Genomic DNA, 12,419 nt, shown 5'->3' with positions numbered 1-12,419 from the left:
TGATAGATTAAGCAATCTCAATTACAATTTCAGCAACTGCTTTGACAAGCTGATTCTATAATGTCTACAAAAATACCTGAGGACACAGTCCCTGGGGTAGTAGGGACTTGCCTGGAGTGGGAATGGCTGGGGGAGGGGGCCAACTGGGGAAAAAGGAAACATATGTAAAACTTTAGACAATAAGAAAATTAAAAAAGAGATTTCACAAATGGGTTTTGACATGGTAGAAAAAAATTCTCAATATTTTCTTTTTTGGTTTCTGAATTGTGTAACACACTTAGAAAGGCTTTTTGTACTTCATGATTTTATTTTTGAAATTTCTCCTATGGATTTTTCTAGTTTGTTTATTTTTAATACAAATCTCTTACCTAAGGGACTTTATGTTCCTGTCTTCTTTTTATCTCCAGAAGGCTGCCTAGTTTCCCCAACACCATTAGGAAATAATCCACTGCCCTGGCCAGTATTTTTCAGTAGTTACAGTGTTGGCCCACACACCGAAGGGTCACAGGTTCGATTCCTAGTCAAGGGCACCTACTTGGGTTGCAGGTTCAATCCCTGCCTCAATCGGGTGCATGCAGGAGGTAACCAATCCCTCTCTCTCTCTCAAATAAGTAGAAACAAAATTTATATATCAATATCTATCTATCTATCTATCTATCTATCTCCCACCAGTTATGAACAGTTTAAAGGCCAGATGTATGGTGTCCATAGTTTGTGAGTTTTTGCATGTGTTTTGCCTGTGGTATTTTATATTATTGCTATGGGAGAGTAAAAACCAGGTTTACATATGTTACATGAACTACCCACATAAAAAATGTGTTCAATGTGCTGAAATACCTATATAGTTATAGCATTGTGCCCTTGGCAAGAAAATGCAATGAAGATACCAGTATGGAATAGTAATATTTAATTAATACATTTAAGACAGCAGAGGCAGTGGTTAGCATATATGAAAAGTCAGCAGGAATTTTAAACTTCTAAAATGCTATGTTTTCCACTTCCTTCTGAGAGTCAATAGAGTAAGAGGGATCAGGCAGAATCAGGACAAATGCTGGAGGGAGGTGATTTTGGAGGTGATTGGTCGCTTAGGCTAATTTGTTTTTGTGGGTTGTTGTTGTTGTTTTTTTTTTTTTTGAAGGGACTAAAATGCTGTTCTCAGCCTCACACGGGTGTTCTAGAAAATGAAGGAATTAAACTGAACTGGTGATGTGAGAAGGAGTTGAGGTAAGAGGGTGGAAAACTCTACCCTTTACAAGAGGGGTGGGGAACATCTGGTTTGCAAAATCATTTGTTTTGGCCCTGCTAAGGCAATCACAGGTGAGACTGAAATTCAATAAATCTAAGAGTTTTTTTTCATAACAACATAAATTTATATTAAATGAATTATATTATGCAAATGATGTTAAAAATATCCAAATGACCGTTGGCAGAAAAAGGCTCCCAACCTCTGCTTTATAGTCTCCTTTCTTTTAGTTTCTCTTAGCTGCCTTTTCTTTTCTTTCTTTTCTTTTCTTTCTTTTTTTTTTTTTTTTAGTTTTTCAAGGAAATAATCTTAAAATTTTAATTTTATTTTGAATATTTATCCTACCTTCCTACCGAATAAAAGAGTAATATGCAAAATAACCATCATCCTGCTACTCCCACAAGCTATGCCCACCAGCCAATCAGAGTGAGTACGCAAATAAATCCAATCAAGATGGCTACCAGGAGGGAGGCTTTGATTTCCCTGGCAATGGAGGAAGCCAAGCTTTCCACACACCCTGGCGGGCTCAAGCCTCCACTCAAGGATAGAAAGTTTCAATTATGGAAGGTAAACAAATCCAAACAGAAATGGCAGCAGCCACACAGCGAACAGGAGGCTTGGCTCCGCTCCAGGCTACAAAGTTTCAATTGTAGAAGGTAAATAAATTCCAGATAGTAGGGCCTCCACTTGGATGACCTGCAAACCACCATAGGCTTCTCGCCCAGGCTGCCCCACACCCAAGGGAGCCTCCACCTTGATCTGGGTTACCCTTCAGGGCAAACCAGCCGGCCCCACCCTTGCACCAGGCCTCTATCCTATCTAATAAAAGAGTAATATGCAGATTGACCATCACTCCAACACACAAAAGGGTTGCCCCATTGTGGACAAAGTTCCTGCCCCTATGTGGACACAGATGGCCACCACAAGATGGCCAGCAGGGGAGGGCAGTTGAAAGGGACCAGGCCTGCAAGGGAGGGCAGTTGAGAGGGAACAGACCTGCAAGGGAGGGCAGTGGGGATGTGTCCGGAACCAAGGTACATGCCCTTGACCGGAATTGAACTTGGGACCTTTCAGTCCACAGGCGGATGCTCTATCCACTGAGCCAAACCGGGGCAGCTGTCATTATTTCTTCAAATAGGTTTTCAATATCTTGCTCTCTCTCCTCTCCTTCTGGCACCCCCTTGATGGGAATGTTGGTTTGCTTAAAGTTTTCCCAGAGGCTCCGATACATATTTTGAATTCTTTTTCTTTTTGCTCTTCTGATTGGGTGTTTTTTGATTCCTCATATGTCAAATCATTGATTTGATTTCCTGGCATCTTCTACTCCATTGTTGAAACCCTGTAAATTATTCTTTATTTCAGTTAGTGTATGCTTAATTTCTGACTGTTTTTTTTTTTTTTTTGTCTTTGACATTCTCACTAAGATCCTTGAAAGTCTCACTAAGTTCCTTGAATCTCTCATTAAGATCTAATTAAGATCTCTGGGTATTTTTATAACCATTGTTTTGAATTCTGTATCCAGCAGCTTGCTTGCTTCCGTTTCTTTCATTTGTAACATGTTTCTTTGTCTCCACATATTGGCTGCTTCCCTGTGTATGTTTCTATGTATTAGGTAGAGCTGTTATATTCTCAGTGGCTCAACCTGTCCAGTCATCTGAGCTGGGCACTCTAGGTTGCACCTGTGTGGGCTGTGTGCACAGTGTTATTGTAATTAAGTCTTGATTGGCATCACTGGGAGGAATTTGTGTTCCTGGGAGTAATTGGCCTCCAGGCTAATTGGCTGTGATGACCAGCTGCATCACCAATGGAAGAGCTGCTATGCAGTAGACATCCCTAAGGAGCTGGGCTTGCTTTAGTGGGGCTTTGGTGCTCCTTTAGTGTGTTGCTTGTGAAGGTATAGAGTTATAATCTGGTGTGGCCTGAAGCTCTCCACCAGGTCACTGGCTCTGATGCCTGCTGGGAGGTACAAATTGAGCCACTGCCTGGGGCTACCGGGCAGGAGCTACAGAGAGATCTGCAGATGGTTATTATTTATATTGGGGTAGGAAGTGTCCAGGTGATACCCAGCTGTGAGGCAAGGAAGGCTGGTGCTACCACTGGGTCTTGGGCCTTTTATTGATACGTTTGGGATATGCTGACTCCAGCTGCTACTTGTTTAAGAGATTTTAGCAAAGTATGAAGCCTGAGCCAGGACTGGTCATTCATATGGAAAAGCAGTTGCCAACAACTTGAGTGAGGTTGCAAATTGGATGGGGCAGGGTCTCATGAAATCATGAGGGTGGAGCAGTGTGCTCCAGGCTGATGGAGACTCATATATAGTTGCTAGTCAGCCTTGTAACAGGGGAGGTCCCAGCACAGGCACAATGATCTCTGTGAGCACCCTTATTTAGGAGAAAGCTGCCCCCAAGTTCCTGCTCCTATGCCAGACAATCCAGTTTCTCCCCATATGTGTCTGGGTCTCCCCAAAGCTGCCCAGTGCTAGGAGTCCAAGTAAGTTCATGCACTGGAACACTTGGGGCTCTAGCAGCCTCAGGGTCACTAGCCAAAATCCCCACTGGTTTTTATAGCCTTTAGTTGTGGGGACTTTTCTTCCCAGCTCTGGCTGGGGGTTTCGTGGCACCGGACCCCTTGATCTTCATGGGAGGCCTCTATAGAAGTTATTTCCCTGGTGATTAAAAACACGGCACAGGTGATTATGAATGATTATTATTTTGTGTTTTAATTGTAATTTTGATGTGGTTTTGTGAGGTGGCAAGTACTGGTGTTTACCTACACTGCCAACCATCTTGGTTCTCTCCCCTTAGCTCCCTTGTTCTTCTCTCTCTCTCTCTCTCTCTCTCTCTCTCTCTCTCTCTCTCTCTCTCAGTTTCCTTTTAATCATAATTATATATAATATGGGAACTCAATTGCTTTTTAGTTCTCTAATTGATTTTACCATTTCCTTATTTTCTATTTTACAGGAAATGATTTCTGGAAAAGGAGTAAGGAGCTTTTACCTTTGAGCCAGTAAAGCCAGCAATGAGTGACCTTCACACCCTCATAATCTCTATCAGTTCCCCAAAGCCAACCCCCAAAGTTACATAGGCTGAGTTAAACTAGGTGCCTACCTTACCAAAGCTTCTCCAAGATCAGGACATATCCTAATTTCCAGCCATCTTACTGAGATTGCTGCCTTTCAAACCCTCATTGAGAAAACTATTATACTTCTAAATATCTTTATTTTAATATATATATATAATTCAAAAATTATGTAACCATCGTTTTCTATTATACCAAAGGCCTTGGGAAAAGCAGCTATTTTAATGAGATCAATACTAAATATGTTCTGAAAAACATTAAAAAGAATCTTGTAATGAAAGGGTTTTGTTGTTACTCATTTATTCACATTCACTCAGAAATAAACATTTACGCTGAAACCGGTGTGGCTCAGTGGATAGAGCATCGGTCTGTGAACTGAAAGGTCCCAGGTTCGATTCCGGGCAGGGGCATGTACCTTGGTTGCGGGCACATCCCCAGTAGGGGGTGTGCAAGAGGCAGCTGATCGATGATTCTCTCTCATTGATGTTTCTGACTCTCCATCCCCCTCTCTTCCTCTCTGTGAAAAATCAATAAAATATATATTAAAAAAAAAGAAATAAACATTTACATGTTAGGAAATATTAGCTTGCAAAAATATGAACAAAAGGAGTTATAGCTTTATGTTTTTTTGTTTGTTCTTTTTTTTTTTTTTTTTTTTTTTTTTTTTTTTTTATGGGTTCAACAGTATGCTTCACTTCGCAGAGCTAGTACTTTATCCTCATGCCAGCTCAGTGTCTGTAGAAGTTCCAGATTTGCATCCTCATACCAGAAGAGCTCTTCCGTTCCAGCATTCACTCTGCTGGGAACAGCTTAGGCCGACAGTCCATGCACTGTAACCCAAGGCATGGCACTGTGATGGACTTCACCAGTGTGTGTGTATGCATGTGCACATGTGTGTTGTATATCTATTTGAAAATCCAGCACTGTTAAGATGAGGGAGGGAGGAAGGAATGCTGGGTCCACAGAGAACAAATGTGTAGTGGAGAACCTGGGCTCCACTTTGTGGAAAATGAAAATATGAATGACCGCAGCTAATGCTCTCATGGATCTCAAAGGGAATAGTTGAAATAGGTATAGTCCCCAAATACCTACACACTGATGTACTTTTACTGCCATATTACCTAACGGATGGTGTGATCAAAATCTCGTGGGAGAGAACAGTTACGTTTAGTATGATTCTGGGGGCTCTGTTGCCCTGGAATCACAGCTCTTACACAATGAAGACAAATTGACATGCACACAAAAAAGTAAACGAAGCATTGGATAAGAAGAGAAAAAGGGCTAGAGCAGCCAAGATATTAATTTCTTTTGTGTGAGTACCGGTATATCTGTTACTTGTCTGTTCGCTTGTAATACGTTCCTCATTCTGCACTGGGGAAAGAAAATGAGACATATCCTTCCTTCCTAGAGTTCCCTTATTTTAAGATATCCTCATGTATTTTACAAGTTCATTTAACTTGTCTCTCACTTGGAAACTCTCATTGTGGTAGAATGAATAACGGCCCCCAGAGATACCCTGTACATATCCCTGGAACTCTATGAATGTTACTTATATCAAAAGGGACTCTGCAAATGTGACTATATCGAGGAATCTGAGACGGGGTGATTATCCTGGATTATCCTACTGGGTCTCATGCAATCATAAGGGTCCTTATAAAAGGGAGGGAAGACAATCAAAAAAGGAGGAGGCGGGACCACAGATACAGAAGTTGAAGTGATACACTTTGAAAGTGGAGGAGGTGGACCAAAAGCCAAGCAACACAGGTGGTCTCTAAACGCTGGAAAAGACAAGGAATCGGAATCTCCCCTGAGGCCCCCAGAAGGACCTGGTCCTGCCAATAACTCCCTGGGATTCGTTTTGAACTTCTGATGTCCAGAACGCTAAGAAGATGAACTTGTATTGTTTTAAGCCACTCAATTTGTGGTAATCTGTTACAGCAGCAAAGAAAAATAGCACTGTCACACCACCTCTTCCCCCGCTTCCAGACTCACCTCTGGGCTCTCAACTTGCAGCTACCTCAGAGAGATGTCTGTGTAACACAAATCTGTTTGCTTAAAGCTCTTCACAGACCCCTGAGTGTCTAGTGGCTAATGTTCAAATTCTTTTACAATCTTTATTTTTTCTCCTTTCACAACCCTTAGCTCTCTCCCTCCTCTCTTCACCTTTCCCCTTTTGCGTGTGTTGTTTTCACTCTAGATTCTGGGCTTTTGCACATGCTGTTCCTCTGCCTGCAAGGGGGGTGTCTACCCTTCCCTGTCAGGTTAAATTATTTTCTTTCAACATCTTCTGAACTGGGAAGACTTCAGAACTTTTCTGGATGAAGTTGATTGTTCCCTTTTCAAAGTTCTTGTCTGTCTTGGTGATACGCATCACATGCCATCTTCTGTTGACATTGCTGTGTTTATATTCTTAGCAGGGGCTGATCCTAGGCCGGGACACTGAAAGAGTCCAAAACATATTTGCCCAAGGCAGGATGATTTCATCCTGCCTCCAGGTCCCCAGCGGGTCATACTCCTTCGCCATTCCTCCTCTAGCACAGTGCACATGGGCTTTAGGGTGATTCTCTGGGTTGGCATTTACCAAACAGACCTACATCTCAGCCCTAGGCTTTCCAGCCAGAGAAAATGCTCTAAGACAGGCATGGCCAATGGATGCTCTGGATTTGAGTGTAAGCAGCCCTCGTACATAGGAACACAATACAGCAGGGGACTATTGTCAGTAGGAAAGATAGACAAGAGTTTGAAACCACGGAAAGTCAAGTTGACATTAATACAGGCTGGGACAAAAGTAGGTTTACAGTTGTGAGTACGTGAAACAGAGTGTACTCGTTTATTATTTTTTTTATTACTTTCCATACAAACAACTGTAAACTTACTTTTGCCCCACCCTGTATTTACTATTTAACTAATGATTTCCAAGTACATTGAAACATTCTCTTCTCCCCTCGCCCCCAGTGGATATTCACTCACTATTGCTTTCCTCCCTTTCCAGTCTCCATTTCCCACTTCCTCGCTTCTGCTTCCTGGGATTATCTCCAAAGCAAACATCTGCCCCAGCCCCTGGTCTCAGGGTTTGCTTTTAGGAAAACTCGAACTAAGGCATTGTTTAAAACCACATGGCGACTCCTTAGGGAAAGTCATGGCTTTTATGACTTCATTATGAGGACGGAGATAAGAGCATTTTTCTGCCCTTTCACTGTGAACTTTCCCTGGCTGTCCTCTGCATCTGGAAACGGAGAGGACAGGGGATACTCTGCTTCCCTTCCCCTGGACTGGCAGCGGCTCCCCCTCCAAGGACAATGTCAGTCTGCACTCCCAAATTATAACACCCAGCATGAGGCCAGATCAGATAGAACGCTAATGTAGGACTATCTAATGCAAACATGCCATTGAAGCAAAGGCTGTTTTCTATCAGTCTTGGACTTGACCTGTGAAACTTTCAAATAGACACATGGAAACAATCACAGTGAAAAGATTTCATGCATTTTTTGGAGCGAAGCTTGTTTATTCAAATTATCTTAATAGTTGGAGCCCATTATGTTAGATGATTTTTGAGAAATTCTTAGGTGCCCTTTTCAAAGTGGTAGACTTCTTATCTAATTATTAATAATGTTATTTGGTGCAGAATTTTGTATTCTTTACTGGAAGTTTTTCCTGTTGGATATGCAGATTGGATCTCTTGAGGATTCCAAAGCAACAACTTAACTTTTCACATTTCGTGGAAAGGCAAACTACATCTAAAGGACCGCAGAGGCTTTGTTCTTTAGTCTAAGGCAGCGATTTTCAACCTTTTTCATCTCGTGGCTCCCATAGACTACTTACTAAAATTCCGGGGCATACCAAAAAATACTTTTTGCCAATTTGACAAAAATAGGTATAATTTTGATGTGTTCACTCTGGACAGCTATGGTATTGGCTGTTGTCACTTTTTAATTTGACGATCTAAGGGAAAAGGTCAGTGCCCCTGACTAAACATGTCAAGTATTGCATGTTTTAAAAATCCTTGCAGCAGCCGAAGCCGGTTTGGCTCAGTGGTAGAGCGTCGGTCTGCGGACTGATAGGTCCCAGGTTCTATTCCAGTAAAGGGCATGTACCTTGGTTGCGGGCACATCCCCGGTAGGGGGTGTGCAAGAGGCAGCTGGTCGATGTTTCTCTCTCATCGATGTTTCTAGCTCTCTATCTCTCTCCCTTTCTCTCTGTTAAATATCAATAAAATATATTTTTTTAAAAAAATCCTTGTAGCACACTGGTTGAAAATCACTATTCTAAGGTATCAGTACCATCCTGACTTTTTTTTTATTTTTTATTTTTATGACTTTGACTATCAGTGAACATTTATTATCTTGGACCCTCCTTTTAAAGCAGGTGCATCAGAACCTGAGTAGTTAAAGCAGATTAAATTAACTTCCAATTGTCTTACATCTCACAAGAGGTAGGAAGGCCCTGATTTTCTGAAGAATGGAATTTTGACTCTTGATTTATGAGTAATGTGGAGTCTCAACCTGTCACCTTTTGACTTGAATAGCAGTAAAGAAACACCCAGCTCTTTTGTTGCCCACACAAAGAATTGAGCCTCACAGTTACCCAGTATAGGTTGATTATAGGCAGAGAATCTCTGAACATCTCTAGAAGTAAGAGATTTTTCTACCCCTACTCTCCCAAACCCATTATAGATCTCTGTAAGGCAGGACAAGCTTCTGGAAAGGGGCGATTAACCTAAGGGGTGCAGAGCAAGAAGCTGGAATCCAAAGCAGAAGCCCATGAGAATAGGCTGACCTATGTCAGCTTTGTTGCCGCTGGCCCCAGTGGTGTGGGTGTCCTGCATTGCTGAGCCCTTTGTCATGGAACGCAACCCATACCTCAGGTATAGGAATAGGAGCAGACTCAAGATGTTCTGAGGGACCAATGTTGCTTTCCAAATCTGCACTTTCTGTTCCCACAGTTCCATTTTCACTTCAAATACTGGGTTACTGCTGCAATTTTCTTCTCTCCATATGAAGAGAATATCCTTTGAACTTTCCTTTGCATAGCTATTCATTTCCATTTACAGGTGATATTTTTATTGTTATAAAAAGATCAAGGATGGGCGAAGGCGGTTTGGCTCAGTGGTAGAGCATCGGTCTGCGGAAGGTCTCAGGTTCGATTCCGGTCAAGGGCATATACATTGGTTGCGGGCACATCCCCGATAGGGGGTGTGCTAGAGGCAGCTGGTCGATGTTTCTCTCTCATTGATGTTTCTAGCTCTCTATCTCTCTCCCTTCCTCTCTGTAAAAAAATCAATAAAATATATTTAAAAAAAAAAAAAGATCAAGGATGCATAAGTCAGCATTTGGTAGCCAATGTTTCACTAGCAGGTCATATTACTTAGTAAAATTATTGTATAATTGTCACTTCAGTGAGTTTTCCTTGTTCATATTTTTGTATCTGTCAGTGACTGATAAACTGTTTTGCTTTTGCTTTTGCTTTTGCTTATGTGGGACAGGAAGAAACTTTCCTCTACCTTCCTAGGTTCTTTCACTGGACTGGTGTAAGAATTAAACCTATGTGAAACAGACAAGAGAAGATAACCACATTTAATTATACACAGTCACATTGGAGCCCCACATACACGAGAAGCTCAGAGATAGAAAGTCAAGGTGAGATAGGTATGGCATTCTGAGCAAAGGATAAAGAAAGGTGTCTTGGGGCTTCAGAGGGGAGGAAGGTCATTGCAGGACAATAAGAAGAGCAGATGTTCAGGAATTAGTAGTTTGCCCTGCCATATACAGAGGTTGAAAAATATTATCTCTGATAATCTCTTATTATGGGCAAGGCCCCTAAATCAAATTCTTCTAGGTAGTTAAAGGGGAGGAGGTAGTTTCTCTTGATACACTAGGACAGTAGTCGGCAAACTGTGGCTTGCAAGCCACATGCAGCTCTTTGTCCCCTTGAGTGTGGCTCTTCCACAAAATACCATGTGCGGAGCACACATACAGTGCGATTGAAACTTTGTGGCCCATGTGCAAAAGTCGGTTTTTGGCTCTCAAAAGAAATTTCAATCGTTGTACTGTTGATATTTGGCTCTGTTGACTAATGAGTTTGCTGACAATTGCCCTAGGGTCTTAGTTGACTTTAGTTCAAAATCTGTATACTACAGAAGCACATCTAGGGATGACTTGTTCTGAACCCTTACACTTGCTCTAGGCCAAAGCCAATTCATCAAAATAACTGGTTTTCTAACATTTCACTAGTAGAGTCTACCATCTATGTTAATTGATTACTTTTTTTTTATGTCTCCAACACTTTTATTATTTATTATTTATTTAATATTTATTGTTGAAAGTATTTATGTCGTTCCCCCCCCCCCCCCCCCAGATCTCTTCTAGCCTGCCTCCATCCTCTACTCCCTAAACTCCCATTTCCCTGGCCTTCACCACCCTATTGTCTATATCCATGGGTTATGCATATGCATACAAGGTCTTTGGTTGATCTGTTCCCATTCACCTACCTTCCCCTGCCTTCCCTCTGTGATCCCACAGTCTATCCTATGCTTCTATGTCTCTGGATCTATTTTGTCCATCAGTTTATTTTGTTCATTAGATTCAACATATAAGTGAGATCATGTGATACTTGTCTTTCTCTGACTGACTTATGTAGCTTAGAACAATACTCTCCAGGTCCCTCATTGCTATTATTTTTTTTTCTAATAAATATTCCATTTACTTATCTCAAATATGCTCAAAGTGCCAAGTTAACATTATCTGTCTTGAATAATGTTCCTACTATGGACACAGAACAGAAAACTTTGAGAAAATACAGACCTAAAATACCTATTTTAGACAAATAGAAAAAGAAGTTTCAGGATTCAGGATTATATGTAGTGCAATTTTACATAATCATATATAATATAGGATATATATATATATATATATATATATATATATATATATATATATATATATTTAGAGAGAGAGTGGAAGAGAGGGAAAGACACACACACAGAGAGAAATGTCAATGTGAGAGAAACACATCCATTAGTTGCCTCCCGCACATGTCCCGAGGAGCCTGCAATCAAGGTATGTCCCCTTGACCTAGCTCGAACCTGGGACACTTCTGGTCTGAGAGCCAAGGGCCGAGGGCTGAGGGCCAATGCTCTCTCCACAGTCAAACCAGCTAGGGCTTGCGGGGATCAATTTTTATAAAAAGTTCCTCATGCTCTAATCTTATTACTCCAAAAGTGGTCTGGTTCCAGTAGCATCAAATAACCTGGAAGTCTGCTAGAAACTCCTAGAAACAGTGAACCTCAGTCCCATCAAGGCATACATTCTTCTTCTTTTTTTTTTTTTTTTAAATAAATCTTTATTGTTCAGATTATTACAGGTGTTCCTCTCACTCCCCCATACCTCCCCTCCACCTGATTCCCTACCCCATGCCCTTACCATCCACCACTGTCTTCATCCATAGGTATAAGACTTTTGTACAATCTCTTCCCATACCCCTAAAACCCTCTTTCCCTTGAGAATTGTCAGTCCACTCCCTTTCTATGTCCCTGATTTCATTATATTCACCAGTCCATTCTGCTCTTTAGACTTAATTTTCACTTGATTTTTAGATTCACTTGTTGGTAGGTATGTATTTGATGTCTTTTTGTTGTTCATAATTTTTATCTTTATCTTTTTCTTCTTCCTCTTCTTAAAGAATACCCTTCAGCATTTCATGTAATCCTGGTTTGGTGGTGATGAACTCCTTTAGCTTTTTCTTGTCTGTGAAGCTCTTTATTTGACCTTCAATTCTGAATGATAGCTTTGTTGGGTAGAGTAATCTTGGTTGTAGGTTCTTGCTGTTCATTACTTTGAATATTTCTTGCCACTCCCTTCTGGCCTGCATAGTTTCTGCTGAGAAATCAGCTGACAGTTTTATGGGTACTCCCTTTAGGTAACTAACTTTTTCTCTTGCTGCTTTCAAGATTCTCTCTTTGTCTTTTGCTCTTGGCATTTTAATTATGATGTGTCTTAGTGTGGTCCTCTTTGGATTCCTCTTGTTTGGGGTTCTGTATGCTTCCTGGACTTGTAAGTCTATTTCTTTCACCAGGTAGGGAAAGTTTTCTGTCATTATTTCT

This window comes from Pipistrellus hanaki (genome assembly GCF_964339955.1).
Source record: "Pipistrellus hanaki genome assembly, chromosome: 1".
NCBI classification, from domain to species: domain Eukaryota; kingdom Metazoa; phylum Chordata; class Mammalia; order Chiroptera; family Vespertilionidae; genus Pipistrellus; species Pipistrellus hanaki.
Note: the sequence above shows the minus strand (reverse complement) of the source record.